We start from the raw sequence: 25,471 nt of genomic DNA on the forward strand, positions 1-25,471 counted from the left end.
GTCTTGTAAGCTGTCCGATAAGCCCATAGCGCATTTCCAAGCCTAGAACTCTAGTCTCTTTTATGAGGCTTAATAATCTTCTCGAGTATGCGCTTGATCTCTCTATTCGACACCTCGGCTTGGCCATTTGTTTGGGGATGGTAAGCCGTCGCCACCTTGTGAATGATGCCATATTTCTTCATCAAACCTGTCAATCTTCTGTTACAAAAATGAGACCCTTGATCACTCATGATTGCTCGTGGTGATCCAAAGTAACCAATAATATTATTCCTAACAAAAGAAATAACCACGTTAGTATCATTAGTACGGGTAGGAATTGCTTCCACCCATTTAGAAACATAATCAACAGCTAACAGAATATATAAGAAACCATTCGAGTTTGAAAATGGACCCATGAAGTCAATACCCCAAACATAAAAAATTTCACAAAATAACATAAGTTGTTGGGGTATCTCATCCCTCTTGGATATATTTCCAAACTTCTGGCATTGGTGGCAAGAGTCACAGAAAATATTAGCATCCTTAAAAAGTGTGGGCCACCAAAATCCGCAGTCTAAAATCTTTCTTGCAGTTCTTTGAGGACCAAAGTGTCCACCACTCTTAGAAGAGTGGCATGCCTCTAAAATAGACTAGATTTTAGATTGTAGACACACCTTCTAATTATTTGGTCGGCACCACATCTCCACAATATGGGTCATCCCATATGTAATACTTGGACTCGCTCTTGAGCTTGTCCTTTTGATGCTTAGAAAAACTTAGAGGAAATGTACGACTAACTAAATAATTAGCTATGGGTGCATACCAAGGAACCACCTCAGATATTGCTTGCAAGCTATCAAGTGGAAATGCATCATTGATAGGAGTGGAGTCACTTTTAATATGTTCTAGGCGACTCAAGTGGTCCGCTACCAAATTTTGGGAACCACTCCTATCTTTGATCTCTAAATCAAACTCTTGCAATAATAATATCCAACAGATTAACCTTGGTTTAGACTCTTTTTTAGCTAGCAAGTATTTCTAAGCTGCATGGTCTGAATATACTACCACTTTGGTTCCAAGTAAATAAGCCCAGAATTTATCCAAAGCAAAAACAATGGCTAAAAGTTCCTTTTAGTGGTAGTATAATTAGACTGGGAACCATCTAAAATTTTAGAAGCATAAGCAATAATATAAGGATCCTTACCTTCGCGCTGAGCCAGCGCCGCTCCTACCGTATAGTTAGATGCATCGCACATGATCTCGAATGGCCTACTCCAGTCAGGCCCTCTCATAATAGGAGCTTGGGTCAAGGCAATCTTCAGCTTGTCAAATGCTTCCATGCAGTCTTCACTCAAGTCAAACTCTACATCTTTCTACAGTAGACGGGAAAGGGGTAGTGCAACCTTACTGAAGTTCTTGATAAAACGCCGGTAGAAACCTGCATGACCAAGAAAAGAACGGACTTCCCTCACAGAGGAGGGGTAAGGTAAATCAGAAATAATATCAACCTTTGCAGGATCAACAGATATACCAGTAGTAGAAACAACATGGCCTAGAACAATACCTTGCTTTACCATAAAATGACATTTTTTAAAATTAAGCACAAGGTTTGAACTAGCATATCTTTCTAATACTCTAGCAAGATTATCCAAATAAAGGTCAAAGAAATCACCATAGACACTAAAGTCATCCATAAATACTTCCATACAATGCTCAAGAAGATCTGAGAAGATACTCATCATGCACCTTTGAAACATAGCCGGCGCATTACATAAACCAAAAGGCATTCTTTTATATGCATGCATTCCAAAGGGGCATGTAAAAGTTGTTTTCTCCTGATCTTCTGGAGCATTATGGATCTGAAAATACCCAGTATAACCATCTAAAAAATAATAGTGTGACTTACCTGACAGGCGATCAAGCATTTGATCGATGAAAGGTAGTGGATACTGATCCTTGCGAGTAGCCAAGTTCAAGCGCTTGTAGTCGATGCACATTCTCTAGGAATTCTGCACCCTTGTAGCCATGAGTTCTCCATTCTCATTCTTCACTATTGTGATGCCGAACTTCTTTGGAACCACTTGTACTGGACAAACCCACTCACTATCCGAAATTGGATAGATAATGTCGGCTTCAAGCAGTCGGATCACTTCTTTTTTCACAACTTCCAGAATTGTGGGTTTCAACCGCCTTTGAGGTTGACGGATAGGCTTGGCTCCCTCCTCTAGAAAAATGCAGTGCTCACAGACTTGAGGGCTTATACCTACTATGTCCGCCAAACTCCACCCAATAGCTTTCTTGTTCCTTCTCTGTACATTAAGCAGACGCTCCTCTTGTTGGGAAGTAAGCTCCTTTGCAATAATCACTGGGAGCTTCTGATTGTCTTCAAGATAAGCATACTTGAGGTGAGGTGGAAAGGGTTTCAACACCATGTTCAGCTCATGGCTTGGCACTTGATCATCTAGAATTGAACCACTGGAGGTGGCAAGGTGTCTTCAGTATACTCAGGGGGTTTCCCCACACTTGAACCTTGAACCATGTTCTTTTCATCAACTGTCTCTTGGTGAACTTCAGCCATAGTCTCATCAATAATATCACACTAGAAGATAGAGTAGTCTTTCAGTGGGTGCTTCATACCTTCATCAAGGTTGAAACTCACTGCTCTTCCATCTATCTCAAAGGAGTAGGTACCCAAGAAGGCATCCAATTTAAACCGAGAAGTCTTCAAAAACAGCCTTCCAAGCAAGATGGATGATGGTTTTTCTGAGTCATTAGGGGACATGTCCAGAATTTAGAAATCAACAGGAAAAATCAACCTCTTAATACTCACCAAGACGTCTTTCGCAATGCCAACCACCGAGATTATGCTTTTATCTGCCAACACAAAACAGGCTGCCGACCTTCTCAACGGTGGAAGCTTCAAAATATCATATACAGACAACGACATAATGCTCATACAGGCACCTAAGTCACACATGCAATCCACAAACTGCATACCCCCTATAGTGCAAGTAACCAGCAAGGACCAGGATCACCACATTTCTCTGGTATAGCACCCATCAGAGCAAAAATTGAGCTATCCAGAGGAATAGTTTCTAAATCATGGATCTTTTCCTTATTCATGCACAAATCCTTTAGAAACTTAGCATACTTAGGAACCTGACGAATAGCATCAAAAAGTGGAATAGTTATCTCAACCTTTTTTAAGATATCCACCATCTTGGGATCTAGCTCCACTTGCTTTTTAGTCCTCCTAGCAAGGTGTGGAAAAGGAATGGAAATGGCTTTTTTCAAAACATTGTCTTCCTTAGATACTCCATCCCTTGGTTGAGCAACTTCTTCTTCAACCGCATCTTGTACCTCATTCTCGTCTTCAACATCTTCTACCTCAACAACTTCTTCATCTTGAACGTCTTCTCTTGAGCTTGGCTCCTCGGGACTCCTCTCTTGCAATGTAGTGCTGAACCTCAAAGTGATGGCATTGATTCCACCCTTGAGGTTAGGTAAAGCTTGAGAGAAAAGTGCACTAGAGCTTGAAGGTTGAGTGTTGGAGTTAGAGGGTGGTTCCATACAGGATACAAAAGCTTGTAGAATGGAGTTAAGACTGGTGAGGCTAGAGGTAAGTGAAGTTTGAAGCTCTTTTTGTCCTTGAAGAATAGAACTGAGTGTTTCATCTTGGTTGGAGGAAGAAGGAAGGTAGGTAATTTGTGGGACTTGTGGTTGGTTGAATTGAGGTGCTTGGGCTAGCCTTTGGTGAGGTGGTTGGTATCTTTGGCCTTGGTTTTGTTGTTGGTATGGAGGGTTTTGTTGATACCGGTTTTGTTGGTAGTTATTATTCCACATTTGATTTCCACCATTGTCTTTGCCTCCTTGGTTGTAGTTGTCTCTCCATCCTTGGTTGGGATTGTTTTGCTAACCTTGATTGTAGTTACCACCTTGATTATAGTACCCTTGATTCGGACGGTTGTAATGAGCATTGGTAGCCGCCAAGGTGTTGTCCTCTTGGAGTTGTGGATATTCATCAGTGTAGTGCGAATAACAAGCACAAATTTCACATACTCTTTGAGGAACTAACTGTTGACAGTGTTGTTGTGTAGGGGGTGGAGGTTGTTGCTGATTGAGTTGGAGTTGCTTGAGTATATTGGTCATCTCTTCCAAAGTCTTGGTGAGAGCAGTAGTCTCACTACTAGAAGAAACTTCCGCAATAGCCTTGGGATGATTATTCCTTTGCCTTGCATGTTGAGTAGACTCGGCTAAATCGGTGATCAGTTGCCACGCTTCTATCGCCGTCTTTTACTTTGTCAGAGAGCCATTACTCGCAGCATACAAGAGGGTCTTGTCTCGAGGCTTCATGCCTTATCAGAAGTAGCTAATTAACACCAACTGGTCAATCATGTGATGGGAGCACGAGTCAAGGAGATTCCTAAAGTGTTCCTAATACTCATAGAGAGTCTTTGATTCACTTTGAATGACGTAGGAAATTTCCTTCCTCAATCTATCTGTGACCTCCGGTGGAAAGAACTTGTCCAAAAATTCCTTTCTAAGCAAATCCTAATTAGTAAAAACAGCTTCGGGTTGAGTGTAGAACCACTGCTTTGCCTTTCCCTCAAGAGAAAATGGAAGGCATATAACCAAACGGCAGTCTCATCCACACCATGTCGCCTAGTAGTTGAACAAGCTATTTGAAAATCTCTAAGGTGCTTGATAGGCTCTTGAGTGGGTAAACTATAGAATTTAGGCAGTAGATTAATCAATGCGGTCTTCAGTTCAAAATCAGCAGTCAAATTTAGATGACGCGCTTGAAATGGTTGAAGAGTAAAATCTGGAGCTCCCACTTCCTTGAGAGTAATTCTTCTAGGAGCGGCCATAGTATCTGCACCTAAATTAACAGAAGAAACGTCAATGGACTTAGTAGGAGAGGAGTTAGTTTCTTCCTCAAACGACGCTTCAGACTCAACCTTGGGTAAGGTTGGTGAATTGGGCGAAACCCCTTCAACATCCTCGGAGGCTAACCGGCGCCGAGCTCGCCTAATATGTGAAATAGTTTTTTTCAATTTCAGGATCAAATGTGGCTAGGCTCGGATCCAGTAATGAACGCGTCATTCAATAAAAGAAACATGCTAAGAAAAATAAATAATGAATACTACTAATAAACAAAAAAAAAAAACAAAAATAAAAGATGCAATTATGTAAATATAAATATATTTACACCAACCAATAACTTAGCACACATATGCAACTCTCCGGCAACGGCGCCAAAAATTGATGGGTGGAGAAATGCCGGTTAAGAATTTCTGATAAAAATAGCGTTGCAAGTACAACCTTAACTGACAAAATTTTCACTATCAATTTAAATTGTGTCACAATTAATAATAAATAACCGGGAGTAGAATCCCGTGTCGTTTCCCAAAGAGTTAACACAAGATGCAAATTATTGGCTAGGATTTTTCTGAATATTTTCTTGAAATTTAGAACGGAAAAAAAATAAATGGCTAGGAATTAAAAGCAATGAATAAATAACGAGGTGATATGTATTTAAAATTAAAAGGCCTTGGTTAGGGAGAGAATTTGAGTTTCTATCCTTGTTGTATTCCCCAAGTATAATAGTAAATGTTCATTGCTTCCACTTAGTTATCCTCTACCAATTGAAAGAAAGTCAAGTGGGTATCACTAACTCTAGCTCACAAGTCCTAGTCACTCCATGGGGAAGGACTAGAGTTGGTGAGAAATGAGTTAGCCAACAATTTCCAATTACAGATCAATACTTGAGTATCACAACTCAAGGGACCCCAATTAATCAATCCCCAAGCCAAGTTGGAAGATCTACTCCATTAACATGAATGCCATTTTCATAAACACATAATAATTGTAATTAAAAGACATGATAATTATGAGAAATTAATTAAATCAGAATTGGCACTAATAATAAATAACGACGATCAAACAAGCAATAAAGATAAACATAAAAATAATTCAGTGCATTAATAAAATTAAAAAATGACAAAATCCAAATATGAATTCAAAGCAATCAAGTGTATAAGAGTAATAGGGATAATAGAGAAGAAAACTATGAGAACAATGACTCTAATGGAAGGTAGTAACAGCTCTCTCCAGATCCAATTCAAAGCAAAACTAAGAACATAAAAAACTCTAGAGAAAAGTAGGTGTTTTTCTCTCTAAACTTCAAAAACTAATCAAAAACTAAAGTGAAATTGAAGTCCCCCAGTCTCAGCTCCATCCCTGCCTCTAGTCTGTGTTTTTGAGCTTGGATCTGAGTCCAAATCAGCCCAGAAATTGCCCCCAGCGAGTTCTGTTAAGTGTAGCACGTGACGCTCTGTCATGCGGACGCGTCGCTGAACTTCTACACTGGTCATGTGTACACGTCAATCACACATACGCGTTGCTGAACGAAGCTCTTGATCACGTGCACGCATCGGCCATGCATGCGCGTTGCTCCTCGCTTCCACAACTCTTTAGTTTCTTGTGTTCCTTCCACTTTAACATGCTTCATCTTCACCCTTTAAGCCATTCATGCCCTGTAAACCTGAAAACACTTAACAAACACATCACGACATCGAATGGTAATAAAAGAGAATTAAAAATTAACAATTTTAAGGCCTAGGAAGCAAGTTTTCAATCATATCACAAAATTAGGAAGGAAACTTAAAAACATGCAATTTACATGAATTAGTGTGAGGATAGTTGACAAAACCCACTCAATTCAATCCAAATTATATCATAAAATAGTGGCATATCAGTGGTCAAGCCTGAGGATATCAGGATGGACTACTTGGATAACCTCAAGACTGTTGTATGGCATCTAAATGAACTGCAACATGGGAATCAATTAAAATTTATCGAGATACATAAGTATATACATGCAAGGAAAGTAGCAAATTAGACAATCAGACTTACATCATCCCCACTCATCCTGTCTAATCTGTGTCGGGTTGCAATGACCCGGGGATCTTCATGGTCTGACGACGGCAGAAACCTACCCGACCTGCGAGATACAAAACGCTTAATATTCAACTTACAAAACAAGATACAAACAAGTGCATTACAGACATATTATACATGAAAAGGATAAACCTCGCGGCAAGTGGTCATAGAATGGCATCAAACCCTCTAGGCCTGAACGTCGGAAAACGTCAAAAAATCCAAGATTGAAGCAGTGCTAATGGCCCAGCTAGGTTCTTTACATTTCGGTTAGCAACCCTGCACAAACACCTATACAACCAGGACAAGGTGGCCGAACCCCAGCTATACTTTCCGAGCCCATCGAGGTCCGCAACATACGGAATCCACCGTAAGTGAACCCTAGCACCAGACTTGTCTGCGAAAAGTGCCGTGGACAACAACATCATAATGTAACCCCGTGCATAGATCTGTACCGTTGCCTCCAATGCATTGGCAAGCAAGAATCTGAACTTGTTTTGGAACCAGCTAAAAGAAACCGTGTAGTCATCGATACAATCATCTGGTGGAAGTTCTCCGAATAAGTTTCAAAACCACACCCAGGCAAGCTCCCCCCTCCATCAACAGCTCGAAGTCACTGAGACACCCGCTCACCGCATGTCCGTCAATAGGGAGGCCAAACTGATATGCCACATCCTATAGTGCTATCATGCACTCTCCGAACGGCATATGAAATGTGTGCGTCTCAGGATGCCATCGCTCTACGAATGCACTGATCAACGACTCATCAAGCTTGAACCAATAATCATTCAACCTCGCAACATGCAGTAAATTAGAACGATCTAAGTACAACAGTATGCGATCATGCATGATCATCTTTTGTTGCCTACGAATGCTCCGAACGCATCGAGTTGGCTGATAAAACAAAAATATTAGTGAAATAATTTAACAACTCATTATACAAAAAAAGAATTGCTTAGTATAAAATGTTATCCAATAAGCTTCTGAAATTAAAAAGGCCACATTATCCCTGTTCATAAAAAATATCATACTTCAAGCAACACAAGAAAAAATTTATCATCGCACTAACATCACAACCATAAAATTATTGACCACTTTATCCATGCATCATTAAAAATTTCGAACTCTAACTTCTTTTAACCCAACCAAGAACCTACAAAATCATTAAACAGTAAAAATCACAAAATCCATATTAAAAAATGTTCTAACATGCATATTCAAACGAATATTTATCAACATATGAGTGTAGCCAAAATAGCCATGACATCAACCAACTCAACTCAGTTTATTGTCCAACGACTAACCTCATCGTTGATAAATCCGGCAACATGTGAAATACCATTAAGGCAGTACATATCTCTGTGGTTAGCCGCCATTCTTCTCCCAAGACGGACACCTCCCACTCCGCCGCACAACCCACCGCTCTGTGCTTTAATACGCCGGACAATGGTGGATCTGGCCTTGCCGCTGCTGCACCGTCGCCAGTGAATGCCCGAAGCCTCCGCTCACTGCCACCTCTTCCACCGGTTTGGCCTGCCTTCCTCCCAACCCTTCTCTCCCAAATCTGGCCGAATGTGGTGGCTCCTCCCTCACTAACGTAACTCGCCGCTGTGTGTTGAGGGAATGCCTCAAGAAATAACTCGTTGCAGGCACATTAGGGTTACTCTTCAAGCATTAATCGTCCCTGGGTCTTGAGGGTTAAATCTTCGAACATGAATCGTGGCATGCCTTTGTGATTTAGCCCAACTTCACATGAATCATGGCAGGGAGGAACGATTTATGTGTAACTGTAACCCCTCCTACTCTGGCACAATTTATGGATTTTTCTCCTATGCAATATAGGCATAAATCGTCCTAAGGTGCCATGTTTAACATATTCTACAATCCTTATCACCCTAGGACGATTTACATAATATATGGAAGAGGAAAAACACGTTTGAAAATTTATTTTTAGGGGAATCAAGTAAAATTGATTTGTGTTTCATTTATTTAAGTAAAAAATCCTATATATGGTTTAATTACTTTGCAGGTCTCTATAATTTCACCGAATTTTTAATTAGGTCCCTATACTTTTTTTTATAATTAGGTCCCTAGACATTATTTTTTTTTTTCAATTTAGTCCTTGTTAACGTTAAACGTAAAAAAAACGACTGTGAATTATAAAATTACTTGTATATCCTTGGCTTTCACCCATAAACGTAAAAAAAAAAATGTTAGTGTTGCCGAAGATAGTGACACTGCTCCAAAGCCACAATGTTCCTCAACAAAACTTCAGTGAAATCATCCACTACAATGTGTGGGATTTTAAGGATACCATGCTCAACTTCTAAGTCAAGTATGCAGCCATGACTTGATTTATTTACATGGAACTTCAGTCCTGCTTCAACAACTCAGATACATTATGACCAAGGACTAAGGGTCCACGGTTCTTTGAAGGTCTTTTATGAGATGGTGGTAAGATGAAATATCTAATCAGATCAGTGAAGTGTGCTATACTGCTACTAGCCGATACTAACACTCCTTGTTTGTTGTGATATGAAAAATAACTAACAGCAACCCTCATAAATGAAGGGAATAATAGACCAATATCTAAGCGAGAAGCAAAAGTTAGATTGTATATTTTCTTAAGAACAAACAAAGGAACCTGTTTCTCAAGTAATATCAAATCATTTTTTACCCGATTCTAAAGCCATCGTTTTGAGAAGATAAGATCATCCTCTGTCGTCCTCTCATATTGTCTAAGGAAAAGCTCAATTACAAAACAACAGTCTATGAATATCACCTTCACCAAATTCATCTACCGTGAGCTCGATTTTCTCCGAGTAACATGCACGAATTTGTGGTTTCAATTGTTGCACGCAACTCACCAAATCAGTCAAACTTGCCTTCGATCTTTAACTCATCGCCTGTTTTTGCATAACCAGTTCAGGCAGCAAGGCGAGGCAAGGCACGGCGACGGGTGGCGAGGGAAGTGATGAATGAACAGAACAGCACAGAGCGAGGGAATTAGCGACGGACGGACGACCACCAAGCGACGGACGCTGATGCCGCCACAGACAACGACGTAGATGGATGATGACACCAAGCGACGTAGGAGAAATGCCGCTGCACAGGAATTTCAGAGAATAACTTAGGGCTGACTAGGATTCTCTAATTTTGGGACAAAATGCCAAAGATTTTTTTGGTATTTTGAAAAAATAGAGGTGTCCTCAACTAATTATTCTAACTCAATCATAAGAATATTCGTTTTTTAAATAGAATATTCTGTTATCTTAAACATTATTCTCACGACAAGAACTAAATTGAAAAAAAATTAATGTCTAAGAACATACAGACACATGTAAATCCTCTATCATGTTATATAGACATAAAAGATTAATAACTAAATTAGCTATCCGTATAAGTACGTCGTGTTAAAAATAAAATATACATTAAAAATATATGAAACAATATATATATATATATATATATATATATATATATATATATATATATATATATATATATATGCAAATTAAAAAAGTTTTATATTTATGTACATAAAAATTAATTATTAAATTAATAATCATATATTTATATAAATATATGTATTGTTTTATATTTTAAATATATATTTTGTATTTTAATGTATATTATATAAAGATGACTCATTTAACTAATTTTTCATGTATATATAATATTATAGTACATATATATATATATATATATATAAAATATGACTGATTTAATAACTAATTTTAAGAGTACCTATCAACAATCTTGATAGCTAGTTATTATTAGTAGAAATAACAAAATGTTACATTGAAGAAAATTAAAATTGAAGAAAAGCATTTGTGATAAAATGTTACATAAGGAAAACTAAAGCTGAAGAAAAGCACTTGTTATCCACACACTATACCACTAATTTTAAAGGTTTCCCCAAGTTAAGAAAACTTTTGTTATTCATAGAGTATTTATTGTTGTGGATGCCATTGGAGATAAATATTTAGAAGAAGATGAGAGGTTATCAGAATTTATTATTTTTTATTATTAATTAATTATTAATACTATTTAAAAGTATGAGATAAAATATATTATTAAATTACTAAATTAAAAAAATTAAACTAAACAAATTGATTTGATGACTAAATAATAATAAAAAATAATAAATTCTGATCATTTAATATTTTTCAAACATTTATATATCTTTACCGAATAATTTAAATTTTTTAGGTAAATAATTTATGACATAGTACTAAAAATTTTAGAACCAAAAGATTTAAAGTTAGATCTTTATTAATCTCTTAAGAAAAAAAATCGACCAAAAAGTAAATAATAAAAAAAATTGTGTAAAATATACACATTAAGTCTAAAAGAAGTTCTTGTATAAGAAAACATTTTATATATAACTATTTTAACAAAATAATTTAGGAATATTATTTTCTTACCGAAGATATTTTTTGTATTTAAATTTTTAAAACTACACCTATGAAAATGAAATTAAAAATCAGACCAGTTTTGTCCAATTTATTTTAGTCACAAATGTGTTACTGAATTATTGTAAAAAAAAGAAATCTACACCACTTATTATTATTATTATTATTATTATTATTATTATTATTATTATTATTATTATTATTATTATTATTATTATTATTTTCCAAAACAGAAGGTAAACTTCTATTTCCAAGGGGATTATTGAATTCTTAAGCGTTGTAAACAGGTTCTTAGCATCCAATTAAATAATAAAAAATATTTGGTAACTTAAAAAAAAATTAATCAAAAATAGTCCTAATTTATCTTATTTAATTTTTATTAATTATTATAACAATTAATAATAATTAAATTAAATAAAATTTGGCTATTTTTTTTATCTTTCCGCCGTTATCCTTTAATAATAAAAGATCAATTAACACTTAAATATTTATGTTGTTAAAATTTTGACCTATTTTTATTTATTTGATTCTTTTTTTAAGATTTATCATTTTTAAGGCCACTTTCATTTATTAAACTAACTTGTAATTAATTTATCTATCTATTATATGGTAAACCTTCTTGTAATCATCCTAAAAAAATGTAAACCTTTTTTGTTTTTTTTTTAAACTATTATATTATCGTCATCAACCGTATCATAATTACGATAGTGGATCTTCTCTGATGAAAAAAAAAACTAGATAGTATCAATTGTTTAATTTCATTCTTTATTATTTTTTCTTTTTTATATTTATTTTTGATCTTACTTATAAAATTAATAATAAAAAATTATACTTTATTCTTTTAAATAATATTAAAAAAAATTGAGAGGACAAGTTCACGACGGAGAGGAAAGCCACAATAACGAGCAAAACAAGTAGCGAGAGAGACATAAACGTAGGTGCATTAAAGGTGCATGCTCCGATAATTATTACATATTTTTGGTAACATTTAAAAAGTATTATTTGATATATATAACATCAAACAACATGAAACTAAAATAGTGAAAACTGAGGTGTAATTATTTTTATGTAAAATTAATAATTAAAAGATAACTGCAACTGAGGTTTTTCCTTCACCGGCATGATTATTAAACATACATACTTACATAGATCCATCATATCAAATGACGTAGCACCTCAACGTATATAAATATTTGGACTATTCTCCCGCCTGATTAAGAGCTAGGTTTTGGGTGCATTGTTATCAGCCGATGTACTTGTTGTACCAGTCGAACTTGAGTTGTCGGGAGGAATACTATTACCATGTTGGGGAGCAGGAGTGGAAGAAATTTCTGTATCCTTGGCAGCAGTACCATACTCATGGTTTTGCATTATTCTTCTTTTCAATAAGTACTTCAATCTTTCGGAATACGCAGAGCTCATACTCATCTTCGTAAATCTTTTTCAAGATCCACGACGACCTTGTTAGTGTTTTTGTTTCTTGGATTGGCTAATCAACTATGTGTGCCTTCAATTATATATATATATGGAGGGGAATCCAATGCTAGCTCTTTGATTACCTGATGGTGGTGATGAAGCTAAGTAGCTAGAATTTAATTTGTTAACGTATACCAGCTTGCATTGGATTATGTATATTATTATTCCTTTCTGATAATAAGGATGCATCTTGAGATTTGAGAATATTTATATTCTTCCTTGTTGGTGCAACTTTCAAAGTAGTTATTGGATTCGGTTTGCTAACAAAGGATTCATTTCGATTGGTGCAGGGAAAAGGGAACTATATTCTATTTAAAGGAATAACTTGTTATTGCTGCTGATGGCTGCAAAGAAATTAAAGTTGAGAATCTCTTTCTCACACTGTACAAAAAAGAAAAGAAATGGAATTTTGAGGTATGAATCATGAAACTGAAGGAAGAAAGCAGAAACTTATATATCACTACTCGTCTATAACATAGAGTAGAAAAGTGACTAATTGTTTATACAATATTTACACAAAGCTGATAGTAAATGAGAAAAGCTATCAGTCATGATTTTTATTTTAGAAGTTAAAAACCAACCAAAATTTAGCCAAGGGTGTTGATTGAGTCACATGAAACCACTTTTTTTTTTTTTTTTTAATTTAAATTGATAAGAGCAAACACATGAATAATTATATTTCTAATACATTTTTTTCAGTAAAAATTTTTTGAGTTTTGTTTAAACTTTTGCTTATTTTTTTAGAATTTAGCTAATATATACTCTTATGGCACATAATAAACTTACTATTTATAAAAACTTTTAAATATTTTTAAATAAATAAATTAAAAATTTAAATTTTTTATATTTTTAATAAAAAAATTCAATTTATAAATTTAACATATGTCTTTAAAACACAAAATAGATAATTTTTTTATTTATCTTATATTTTTTTTAAATAATAAAGATCAAATTCTAAACTCTAAATTTTTTTATTTTTATATTATAAAATTACTTTTTTTAAAAATTTAAATTAATAAAAAAATTATATGAATAATTATATCAGAAACGAATTATTACCATAAATTTTTCTCTTTCCCATATTCCTCTATCATTTTTAATAGTACATTGTAATGATTGTACGGACATTTTTCATTATTGAGATGACAAAGCACATTCTTTACTTTTATTTAAAAAAAAAGGATATATAGCTGATGTATAATTAATAGAGTTCTAAATTCGCTTTTTATTTTCTATATGGAGCGCTGGAATGAGTTGAACGCAGTTATGGAGGAGGAGGGAGCTTTATTTTTCTGTGGTGTCAGTGGAGAAGGAAATCGGACCGTGCGAGTGGGAGAGGGGAACTCGGACCCTCCAATTTGCATGCACTTAAGCGGACCGTCCGAGTTGTGCATAAGCAAGCCACGCGTCGCTGAATGCTTGCTCCCCACAAACGGTACTCCTTTAACCCAACCAAACCCAGTGCATGCGTACCAAACGAGAGTTCAGTTTCATTTCCTCCCCCACCAACACACACAACTCCATCTTCTTCCTCCTTCAACGTTCTGGGCAGCTGCTGTGTGAGGAAACAAAGCTAAAATGTCAAGAAAAATTAAACCTAGAAATGTTGATCGTTCGGAACTCCACATTATAAAATATTTGAGCTACTCTGATTATGTAAGTTTTTTTTAAATCTTATTTATTTTTTGCATACTTTAATTTTTTTTAAAATTTAGTTATATTTATGTTTGGTTGTTAGGATATTTATGGTTGTTAGGAGTTGATCTGAAGAATATATATATGAATTAGTGTATAGATTTATTGATAAAAATTTAAAAATAAATTTTTAAATAAATAAGGGGTAAGTGTAGTAGTTTATGGTTGTTAGTTGAGCTGAAGAATATATGTATGAATTAGTGTATAGATTTATTGATAGAAATTTAAAAATAAATGTTTAAATAAATAAGGTGTGTAGTAGTTATTATAATTTGGTCAGAGTAATTTGTAATATAATAAATTATAAAAAAATAGTTTTTAAAAAATTTTGGAATAATTTTAGAAGTTATGATTATTTGTAGAAATTTAGGAATATATGTTTAAATAATAGTTAGAATATATATATGTTTTAAATGTGGTTAGTTGTTGTTTAGATTTTTTTTAATAACAGATTAGAAATAAAAAAATTAATATTAGAAATTTTTGTTATAATATTAGAAATTAGAGTTGTTAACTGTTACAATTAAATTCAGAAATTTAGAAATATGTATTTAAATAATAGTTAGATAAGTGGGTTTAAATATAATTAATTCTTGTTTATAAATTTTTGTATTTTTATAATATCAGTTATCGTACTTAATGTATACTTTAACTATTTATGTATGACTAAAGTATGATAACTACCAACTAAGTATTGTATTTAAATGTTTCAGTTGATGTTCCTTATGTTCATTAAAATACAATGAAGCAGGTTACGATGGCAGTGTTATGAGAACTGTACTGGACCGGACCAGTTCGACCGAAAAACTTTCAAACCGAACCCTATATCGGTCCGGTTCGGCATTTGGACCATGTAAGGATGAAAACCGATTCGAACCGGTATAACTAGGCATGAACCGTTGAATATTCAGTGAACATGTACTTTGACCGGTTCGATCATCGGTTCAGTTCTAACAACTATGTACGACCGTTTAAATCTAATAAAGTACATTGGCACAGGTTACAATGACTCGATCACCGTAAAGTACATTCACAAATGTTACACCGGTTCATACATCATAAAGTTCACTGACACTGCTTCTCTGGAACTGAATTCCATCCCCACGCGAACTCACCATCTGCGATAAAGGGAACTTCTGCCAAGAAAGCAGCCATACCGTAAGTATTTAATACATGATTGTTTAATGACGAAAATTAAATATTAAATCATCACTCACATCATCAATTATGATATAGCTAACATTTACATTAAGTTATTATCTAAATCTCCATTACATAAAAATACAAACATATTAAAACAAATTATGCTGAATAACTAAAAATAAATACCTATACTTCCACATAACCTCATAAATACTATTATAAACAATCAGTTATAATACTCTAATTAACTAAATAACTAAATAAATACAAATTAAACAAATAACTAAAAATAATTATTAATCACCTAAACAATTACAAATAACTACTATAACGAACGCTCATTAATAACTCCTTATTAGCTAAATAAATACAAAGTAACTAAATAACTAAAATTAAATACTGACCGCCTTCATAACTTCATCAAGACTATAATGAATACTCATTAATAAATAAACTAATAAATAATCCCTAATTAACTAAATAACTAAATAAATATAAATTTACTAAATAATCCCTAATTATCTTCGTAAATACTCTAAGAAATACTTATTAATGAATCCTAATTAACATATTAACTAAATGAACACTGGACCCTAAATACTAATTCACTTAAAGTATTTTTATTTTGAACTTGTCTAAATAACCTCTTTTGCAAATGCTAAACGAGTACCTGCACTCATATAGTCTGGAAACTCTGGAGCATGCATGGCTTCCAAATCCAAAACTCGCATGAAAGATGGCTCCTCAAATGGCTCTTCGTTCGCGAGTGCATTTGTAACGTCTGCCACATTCGGAGCCACACTGCCGTCGGCTGGATCTACATCTCCATCTTCACCGACAACTTCGTAATTGCTTTCGAACTCTTCCTCACTGTCACTATTGTAGTCTTCTCGTAAAATATTTCGGTCGGCCTCAGATTGTTCGAATTCAATGTACAACTCGATGAAGGAAATTTGAGCACGACTTTCAATGTACATTGAAAACATCTCTTGCATGCTTGCTTCGTCGGTTACATATTTGGTCTGAAATTGGACGAATCCACCAAATACTAGTACATGATATCTGTATAAAATACATGATATTTTTCTTGACATCTCCGAATCTATCTTCTCACAAATCACTCCTTTAAGCTCTTCAAATAAAATTGTGAAGGGAATAACATCTAATGGATCTTTACAAACAAATTTTACTCCTTCAGGTGTCTGCAACAAAATCTGACTAAAATAATACACCTTCAAAAGAACTCTATCATCCATTCTTCCCACTCACTTAAACAAAAATAGAAATTTTACCATCAATTTTTTTCCCCAATCCAAGTTACCCCATTGCAGGCCAGAGAAAGAAGAAGAGAACTCGAACAAGAAAAAGAAAGTTGGATCTGGTCGGCTGTCTTTGGTTCGCACACTTGAGCAACTATATATATACACACACAATTTGGACGGTTCGAGTGGTGTATACCCTAATTCGAAAAAATTATAAAATAATGAAAACTCACGGTCCGATTTCCATTAGTGTGAATTAAAAAAAAATTTCTACAACCACAAAACGGACCCAGCGATTACTTTAACGAACCAAAAACAAATCACACAAAGAAATCGGACTCACCGTTTTGCTGGGGTCATATCGCACGGTCCGATTTCTCCTATGTGCTAGTGCAAAACAGACCCTCCGATTTGCTTACAAAATTTCCAAAACATAGAAATCGGAGGGTCCGATTACTTCCTTTCCAAATCTGACCAAAACCTGTCCCACATTCCGGTGTAGCACCCCCTCAATCCATATCTCAGCACAACACCAACCCCTCCTCCATAACAAAAAAATGACCCTTCTAAATTAGTTCCCACAAAACATAACTGATATGGTGGCATCCATGAAGCACTTACCCTAGCACACTAATCTTAAGCCTCGTACAATATTAAAATATTAGAGTAAAAGATAAATAGGTTCTTGACCTTTTTTTTGCAGATATTTTTGTTCTTGACCATTGAAAAATACTTTTAAGTCTCTGACGTCCTTAAAAGTTGGACGGATCAGTCCCTCCGTCCAAATGCCTCCGTCAGACCCGACGAAAAGTTCTTGTCACGCGTACGCGTGGGTCACGTGTACGCGTCGCTTGACAGACTTTCCTCTCATCCAACGGAAAGTGCTTGTCACGCGTACACGTGGGTCACGCGTACGCGTCGCTTGGCAGACTTCTCTCTCACGCGTACACGTGTGTCACGATTAGGCGTCGCTATGATTTCTCCACTTCTCCATGAATTCTCCACTTTGCATGCTTTTTTTTTTTTTCATTTCTTTCAAGCTATTCTTGCCTTCAAAACTTTCATGTGAAGCAAAAAATTCTAACTTCTGCATTTACGTTGGGGAAGGTTGATTACAGTTGAGAAATTAGATGAAAAATTCATTCCTTTTCTACCAACTCTACCCTTCATTTTCTTCTATAAAAATGATACCAGTAATCATATAATTTTTACAATAATTCTTTGTTGTTCCAATTTTTTTTCATCAAAATCTTTTAGATTTGTTTCAATAACGCTAAGGTAAATATTTTAATTTTTTTATTATTTTTAATACTCTCTTTCATATTTTGATTTTTATATTTTTTATTTATCTAATAAATATTTTAATATAATTTTTTTGTTCATATAATATTTGTTGTTGGTTGTAATTATTATATATTATATTTGTATGAAATTTTTTTTGTTTTTTTTGTTGTTTTTATTATACTTCTCACTGTACTTTATTTTCGTTTTTATTATATACTAATGATAAGTAACAAAAGAGTCATAAATAATAAAAATTTATAGTCCAAAATGATACTAAATTAAAGAGTACTAACGGTACTAAAAAAATTATAGAACATTTTTTTGTTTAAGTGATTTAAAGTTTTGAAGGCAAGAATGGTTTGAAAGAAATGAAAAAAAAGCATGCAAAGTGGAGAATTCATGGAGAAGTGGAGAAATCATAGCGACGCGTACGCGTGACACATGCGTACGCGTGAGAGAAGTCTGCCAAGCGACGCGTATGCGTGACTCACGTGTACGCGTGATAAGCACTTTCCGTTGGATGAGAGGGAAGTCTGCCGAGCGACGCATACGCGTGACCCACGCGTACGCGTGACAAGCACTTTTCGTTGGGTCTGATGGAAGCATTTGGACGGAGGGACTGATCCGTCCAACTTTTAAGGACGTCAGGGACTTAAAAGTCTTTTCCAATGGACAGGAACGAAAATGTCCACGAAAAAAAGGTCAGGGATCTATTGGTCTTTTACTCAAAATATTATTAGAATTGTTAGTAGTTGGGAGTTAAGTTAGTAATGGTTAGTAGTTAGTAGATGGATATTTATGAGGTTAATTGATAGTATCCCTATAAATAGAATAACTCTTGTATCATGTAACAACAACTTCAACACAACAACTTCACGTATATTATTATCTTCTTATTCTGCTCTTCTCCAAAAAATTTAACATGGTATCAGAGAGCCATGGTGTCCTCCTTAAAAAGGATAGAATATCATTTTTTTATGAAACTACCGTATTTTTTTCACAATGTTCTTTCTCTTCTATGTTGTTTGTTGTTGTTCTTCTTTGTTTGTATCTGTTTTTGATGTTTTCTCACTTTAACAATAAGTCCATCCTCCCCATTTCATCTTTTTGAGTTCAACGGGTCAAAAACAACTGGCATCTGCCATCAAACGTGTGCTCTTTGAAGATAGCTACTTGCTCTCTCTTCTCCCTCAAGCGTAGCGTCTCCTTCTCTTTCTTCTTCTTCTTCAACTCAACGCTAGCAACCCCAGCTCCGGCGCCATTATCCTCTTTTTCCTTTTCTTTTCTTCTATGTGTTACCGCGCCGCACACGTTTTCTTCCTCTGCGTCATTGGACCGCACGTGTCCTCCTCTGCGTCACCGGGCCGTCGCATGCGTTTTTCTCCTCTGCGTCACCGCACGCCGTTCACGTGTTCCCCTAACCAGAGCAGAAGCCCTGTTGCTCCTTTTCGTCATGACAGGCCCACGCCGCACCTCTCTCTCTTCTTTTGTCTTCCTCTGTGTCTCGCGCCACACGCCTCTTTTTCTGCATTACCACGTTGCACGCCTCTTCCTCAACCATCTCGTCGAAACTCATCCAAGTTGGGAATTATTGAAATCTTCATCCACCAGTTTGTGAGAACATATTAAAATATTATTAGAATTGCTAATAGTTGGGAGTTCAGTTAGTAATGACTAGTAGTTAGTAGATGATTATTTATGAGGTTAATTAATAATATCTCTATAAATAGAGTGACCCTTGTATCATATAACAACAACTTTAACACAACAACTTCACATATATTATTATTTTCTTATTCTGTTCTTCTCCCAAAAATTTAACATACAAGTCAATAACTTAATATGATACAACACATATGAAGTTCAGAAACAGTAAAATAGTCCACGTTAAAAATATTTCTTTTCTCCTTTTAGTGTGTGGAGGTCACAAGATTTGAACATACACCTCTAATTGTCACAGTCCAGATTAGATTATTTAAGTGCTATCACTAGCTTATTAATAGGGATAGTAAAAAAATTTTCATCCATGGATATCTACAAAAATTTCTGTAACAGAAGAGTTAATAGAAACCTGCTCCTGTGAATAAATAGAAACGGAAGCGGAAATGAAGGCATCTTACGAAAATTTGTAAAAAATTACTTAAATATTCTTATGTAAGTGTATGTTTAATGGTCTTTTTTTAAGTTTTATCAATAAATAAATTAATTATAATATTTAAATTTGTAACAATTAATTATTTAAATTTGTATTATTACAAGAAGAGAATATTATTACACAGTTATAATTGACCACCAAGAATTATTATATTATTTTGTTAGAAGTCTTTTTATTTTATTTTATTTTAATTTGTATGTTAAAAATTTTGTGTATATTAATTTTTTTGAATTTATATTTAAATTATGTTTTAATTTAATACATTTAATTGAATTGTATTGAATTTTATTGTAATTTTTTTAAAGTTTAATATCTATGAATATTCAAAAATATCTATTTTTTCTATAGTAAAAAAATAAACAGAAATCTATAATAAAAATAGAATACAAATAAAAAGTGTTTTACTAAATAGAGAAAAGAGATGGGAAAGAGGTGTCTCCACTCCCATAAAACTCCATTGTCATCCCTATTTATTAGTGTTTTTGTTTCTTGGATTGGATCGGATGCGTGCGCTAATCAACTATGTGTGCCTTCAGTTATATATGGAGATGCAGATACATAGGGGAATTCAATGCTCTTTGATTACTTGATGGTGGTGATGAAGCTAAGTAGAATTTAATTTCTTAATCTATACCAGCTTGCATTGGATTATGTATATTATTCCTTTTTGATAAGGATGCATCTTGAGATTTGAGAATATTTATATTCTTATTCTTCCTTGTTGGTGCAACTCTGAAAGTAGTTATTGGATTCTTTTTGCTAACAAAGGATTCATTTTCATTGGTGCATGGAAAACGGAACTATATTCATTTAAAGGAATATTTTATCCATCCTAAACAAGAAGTAACTTGGAGATTTCTTCAGTGGTGAAGATCTTAAAGTACCAGGTTACAAATCAAATTAGTTACAATTCATGAGTTAATTCATAAATATTAATTTTTAAGCATATTATTCCAAATTTAGTCGATGGCCTCTTTTCCCTGCTTGGACTTCCATGGCTCATTGCCGTTGGTGTTCTGGGCCGACGTGTACGAGTCTCTTAGCTTCGACTTTGAGCTCCGGAAGGTTAGTCGCATGATAAATCCATATTTAATAATATTTATGTGCTTTAATTAGGTGGAATTTATCAGCTTTTTTTACAATTGATCATTAAAATAGTATGTTTTTATGCTTTTCTCCTATTTGTATTTAAATGACTAAAGAATGTTTTTTGACGCTTTAATTGATTGATTTATTTCACTTATTCATCTCATTTGGTGTTTTGACATGTGTGTTCAACTGTTAAGGATATATAGAGAGAAAATGGCATGAAAAAATAAGAAGATAGCATATAAAAGTGAGGAATCATGAAAATTAGAAGCTTGGGAGTTTTGCCAGCCTGCGTACGCGAGATCACACCCGCATACGCATCGCCTGAGTTTTGACAGTCCCGTGTACGCGAGACCATGGCCGCGTACGTGACCCTTGAATTTTGACAATCTCGCGTATGCATGCACTTGTCGCGTACGCAAGATACCCAGAACGTGCCTTATTAAAGAAATGTGTAAGGGGCAATTTCTGAAAATTTTTAGACCCATTTCCAAGTCCAAATGGAAGTTAATTGATGGAAGGATGGATGGAGATCAACACACATTCTCATAGATAGAAAATATACTTAGTTTTTTATTCTTAGTTTCTAGGGAGAGAAACTCTACATTCTCTCTAGATTTTCTTAAGATTATTACACTTTTGTTATTATATTTTGATTTGGATCTTGTTTAATTTTAGTTTTTTGAATTAGTAGTTGTTGCACTCTCAGTTTCATAGTTGCTTGTTAATTGTTCACTTTTGTTACTTATGATTCTAGTTTGAACTCTTGGGAATATTGAATTTTCTTTGATTGAATTTGAAGTTTTATGTTTTTTTTTTATATTTATTATGGTCTTTGATAGTGATTATATGTAGTGGGTAGTTCTAATTTTTATTTATTTTGCAATCTATTAATGTCTTTTATTAATGCATACCAAGCGTTTTATGAAATATTTTTTTTAATTATGGAGTAGTTTTTCATACTCTTAGTCTAGGTTAAAGGAATTGAGTGACCTTGAGTCATTGTGTCTAATTAGATTGATGATTTGAGAGTCTAAGTTAGTCAATTTGATACCCATTGATACTAATCTTCTACTAAGTTAATTGGTAGTTAGATTGGGACTTATGGGATGATATTGACTATTATGCCTATTTGATGTACTTCAATCATAGAAGTAGACTTAATGGGATTGATTCCTTATAATTGTCATTATATGATTATTAGACAAGGATAGTGATCTCAATTCCCATACCTTAGCCAAGAGTCTTTTGCAACTTATAGATATTAAAACCCCAAAACTTCCTTTGCTTATTTCTTGCTTTAGTTTCTTTTAGTTAGTTTAATTAGTTTTAGAATAGATTTAAACTCATACCTTGTCTTGTTAGATTGATATAGATAATGTTTTGATCACCTTTGATTTAATTTTTTACAACTTAAGTTTCTTGCACATTAAGTTTTGCTAGTTTAAATTTTTGTCTATGCTTATCAACCCTGGATACCTCGACCAACTTTGATACACACAATTGCACATCCTAGGGAGGACGACACAGGAGTAATACTTTCGGTTATTTTTATTGGGTTGAACTTGTGACAATCAAACTAAACTTTGACCGGATAGCTAGTTGTTGGTCTAGAACTATACTTTGATGTAATCATATTCTTGTGAGAAATTCTAGACCGACGATTTGCGTCCGTCAAGTTTTTGGCGCCATTATCGGAAATCATAGCAATGTGTGTCCTATTGTTGGTTTATATGTAGATATTGTACATAGTTTATTTGCTTTTATTTCTACTTTAAGTCTTTGTAATGCATGAGCTTATGGTTTCTAAGTTGAATAACTCGGTCACAAATGGATCCTAGCTTAGCCGAATTTGATCCTAAAATTGAAAGAACCTTACTTCACATTCGGCAAGTTAGGCGTCGGTTGGATTATACGGCTAGTGCACCGGCCTCTTTTGAAGGACCTTCCGAAACACTAGTCCAATCCGATAGTGATTTGGACTTTTCATTCAACGAAGAGACATCTTACTCTTCTGTTGGGACTACTGACATACCTCTGAGTATTGCAGGTGATAACCATATGGTTGAACCTCGAAGGATTACGTTGCATGAGCAAGGAGCACCAGACCTCGTCTTTCAACCACTTCAAGCATGGTACCCTAACTTAGATGCAAACTTTGAATTGAAGAATAGTCTGATTAATTTGTTGCCTAAGTATCATGGGTTGCCAGGACAAGATACTATTAGACATCTAAGAGACTTTTAAGTGGCATGTTCTACTGCTAGGAGACATGGGTCGGATGAAGTGGCCGTCATGGTCTTTGCTTTTCTCTTGAAGGGCAATCAAAAGAATGGTTCTATGATCAATCTGATGCTGTGGTGGCTGATTGGGATTTGTTGAGAAAGGAGTTCTTGGATAAATTCTTTCCTCCGAAAAGGACTGATTACATCCGGAAGAAAATCTATGGTATTATCCAAAGGGACCAAGAATCACTTCACGAGTATTGAACTCGGTTCAAGAGATTGCTAGATTCTTGCCCCCATCATAGGGTGGATGATCCTTTGCTTATTAGTTATTTTTGTGGAGGCCTTTGTACACAAGACAAGAGGCTCCTTAATGCATCTAGTAGTGGCTCTCTTGTGAAATACAAGATGACAGATGAAGTATGGAGGTTAATTAATGATGTTGCGGAGGCCACTCAACATGATAGAGTGAGCAACAATCACCCAAAGAGTGTGGCAGAAGTGTCTTCTTCTGATTTGGCATCGACTAAGACACTTGGGGAGATGACTATTCTTCTCAAACAAATTCATCAAGGGAAAAATTCTTCTTCATCCATGCAATCTATCTAAGCTCCACCTCAAATCTTACAAATTGAGGGACCTCCTAGAGTGTGTGGTGTATGTTCTTGCACTTCACACTACACCGATTAATGCCTTCAAATTCAAAGAGATTACACTCTTGCAGTGGCTAACCCTTATAACAACAGTTCTTCCTACCACCCTCAAAACCAAGGTTCCTACTCTTATGAGGCAATTACAATTAAGGGTGGTGGGATAACTCCCACCAAAGGTGAAACCAAGGACCATTGATAAACCACTATTTTATGGTATATTTTGTACTGAATTGAGTGGATTTTGTAAACTATTCTCACACTTATTCATGTAAATTGCATGTTTTTAAGTTTCCTTCCTGATTTTGTGCTATGAATGAAAACATGCTTCTTTGGCCTTAAAATTTCTAATTCTTAATCCTCTTTTATTACCATTCGATGCCGTGATATGTTTGTTAAGTGTTTTCAGGGTTATAGGGATGGAATGGCTTAGAGGATGGAAAGGAAGCATGCAAAAGTGGAAAGAACACAAGAATTGAAGTTTTGAGAAGCTGGTGTCTACGCGCACGCATGGCTGACGCGTACGCGTGACCGAGCCATAACCAAATGACGCGCACGCGTGGCTGATGCCTACGCGTGGCTAGTGCAGAGTTCAATCGATGCATACGCGTGACGAGCGCCACGTGCCTCAGTAAATAGAATTCGCTGGGGGCAATTTCTGAGCTGCTTTTGACCCAGTTTCAGGCACGAAAATGAAAACAAGAGGCTGTAGAGTGGAGCGGGGAAAAGAGGATTCATTCATTCACACTTTAGGTTTTAGATGTAGGTTTCTAGAGAGAGAGGCTCTCTCCTCTCTCTAGGTTTTAAGGTTTTTAGTCTTATTTCTTCTTAGCTTCAGAATTTTATCTTGCTTTAATTTAGTTTTCTTCTACCTTTTATTGTTCTAGTATCTTAGTTTATCTTCTCTTGTTGATTTCTTTATTTCCCAATTTAGTTTATGAACTCTTCTTGTTAGATTTAATTTTTTTTAATGCAATTTGAGGTATTTCATGTTTATTGCTTCTTTCTTTAATTGTTGGTTATTGATTCCTTACATTTGTTAATCTTAGATTTTACTATTTCTTGTTACTTTTCTATACTTTTATTTTGTACCTTCCAAGTGTTTGATAAAATGCTTGGTTAGATTTTAAAATAGATTTTTATGTTCTTGACTTGGATT

General features: G+C 34.7%; 2 long non-coding RNA genes across 4 annotated transcripts; one reads left to right on the plus strand and one right to left on the minus strand.

Moving 5' to 3' along the window:
- Positions 1-5,936: 5,936 nt before the first annotated feature.
- Positions 5,937-12,976, minus strand: LOC107639055 (uncharacterized). 3 transcript variants are annotated; one of them, XR_002360795.2, is made up of 5 exons: positions 12,479-12,976; positions 8,223-10,023; positions 7,072-7,812; positions 6,895-6,982; positions 5,937-6,808 (listed from the first exon to the last, which is right to left on the minus strand). It is a non-coding gene; the product is annotated as an uncharacterized LOC107639055 (long non-coding RNA). The 3 variants fall into 3 exon arrangements; XR_015881215.1 differs by having other exon boundaries at positions 9,701-10,023; positions 12,479-12,824; XR_015881214.1 differs by lacking the exon at positions 8,223-10,023 and having other exon boundaries at positions 12,479-12,935.
- A 7,888-nt stretch (positions 12,977-20,864) lies between these two features.
- LOC110270958 (uncharacterized) lies at positions 20,865-22,232 on the plus strand. The gene is made up of 2 exons (XR_002360797.2): positions 20,865-21,413; positions 21,635-22,232. It is a non-coding gene; the product is annotated as an uncharacterized LOC110270958 (long non-coding RNA).
- Positions 22,233-25,471: the final 3,239 nt, after the last annotated feature.

The sequence above is a fragment of the Arachis ipaensis genome, chromosome B4 (assembly GCF_059453495.1).
Source record: "Arachis ipaensis isolate K30076 ecotype BB chromosome B4, ASM5945349v1, whole genome shotgun sequence".
NCBI classification, from domain to species: Eukaryota; Viridiplantae; Streptophyta; class Magnoliopsida; order Fabales; family Fabaceae; genus Arachis; species Arachis ipaensis.